This window comes from Guillardia theta, assembly GCF_000315625.1.
Source record: "Guillardia theta CCMP2712 unplaced genomic scaffold GUITHscaffold_40, whole genome shotgun sequence".
NCBI classification, from domain to species: domain Eukaryota; class Cryptophyceae; order Pyrenomonadales; family Geminigeraceae; genus Guillardia; species Guillardia theta.
The window spans coordinates 454583-456240 of NW_005434634.1; positions in this window are offsets into that span (position 1 = coordinate 454583).

The window sequence follows — 1658 nt, forward strand, 5'->3', positions numbered from 1 at the left end:
CGATCAGAGGGGATGGATTCGTTCTCCTTCTCCGGGATGCTCCACGTAGAAAACTTGAGTGCGGTCAGGCGGGTTGTACCGAGCTACAGTAGATTGGGAGGTGGACAGGCTGTAAACATTACTGGCATTGGACTCACAGAACTGTCGAATACTTGTAAGTTTGGATCTACCACTGCCAAGTGTACGCACTTGGACAGTATGATAATGCGGTGTATTACACCTCCTGCACAGTCCTCTGGAGGTACATTTTTAGATCTGTACATGGGAGAGAGCTTGTATGCGTCTCTTCCTTTCCTGTACTACCGGGACTGGACAATTCAAGTAAGCAGTATCAGACCAACATCCGGTTTGCACAGTACGCAAGTCAGGATAACTTTCAGCGGGCAATTCTCCAATCTACTCGACAACGCAAGATGCCGAGTAAGAAATACTAAGATTGCAACGCCGTTGATGATTTTGTCTTCGACTGCAATGGGCTGTATCATACCAGCCCTCAGTCCTGGAAGCTATTCCCTCTACATGGAACAGGAAACGTGGAGGACGAGCGACTTTCATTACATAAGTTTGGAGGGATGGAATGTAGATCGCATCGTACCAAGTAGGGGGTTACGCGAACAGTTGAAAACCTTTCGAGTCATAGGGGGCACATTCCGACTTGATGAAGAACTTGATTGCATTGTTGGAAACTTTGTATCGAGGGGAGAGGTACTGACGAGGTCTGAAATTTTATGTCGAGTAGAAGGTTTGCCTTGTGGAAATTACACTATAGGATTGAAGGCTGGAACTGAAGCCTTCTTTCGCACAAAGCATACACTAGAGCTATTACTTCCTGTATCGGTAACAAGCATCTGGCCCACGTATGGTGCAATGAATTCAAATACCTCAGTGACGGTCCACGGCCTTCGATTTGACAGTCACATGCGGGTATACTTCCACAGACATCCTCTTTCTTATTCGATTTTGAATTCGACAACATTGATCGTAGATTTCCTCAGTTCCATTCAATATCAATCAGATTACACTTCAGGTTGTGTTGACGCAAATTTTACTAATCACACCATTCCTTGCAAAATCACATTCTGGTATCATTCGCATCTTGTGAAAGGAATTTCATTTAGGTTTTCAGCAAAACCCGATTCGAAGTCAGACTTTTTGTATGATCCCTTTGCTCAAAACGAGATGTCAAATACAGCAGTTTTTCTTGGACCAACCAAAGGATCCGTGCGGGGTGGAACCAAAGTATTTTTCAGATTTGTCAATGTTACAGGATCCTTCAAAACTCGATACTGCAAATTTGATTCTGCATTGGAAAAACTTCAATACGCATTTGATCAGTATTATTGCTCATCGCCAGCGAACCGGAAAGGACTTGCTAACCTCTCGCTGGGTTGGGATGATTCATATACGGATGATATTAGTGGGGTGCCTTTCCAGTACATTCCTGAAGCCGTGCTACTCTCGGTTCTCCCTACACAAATCTTCAGCGGGTCCACCGCTGTTTTGACCATACTGGGAGAGTCATTTGATGAGGATGCTCATGTGCGGGTAGGCGACCGCGCTTGTTTTGGACTGTCTTTCATTTCGTCTACCATCCTGTCTTGCATCATTCCAGCACAGACGCTGGAAGGCTTGCTGCAGGTGTGGGTATCCAACACAGG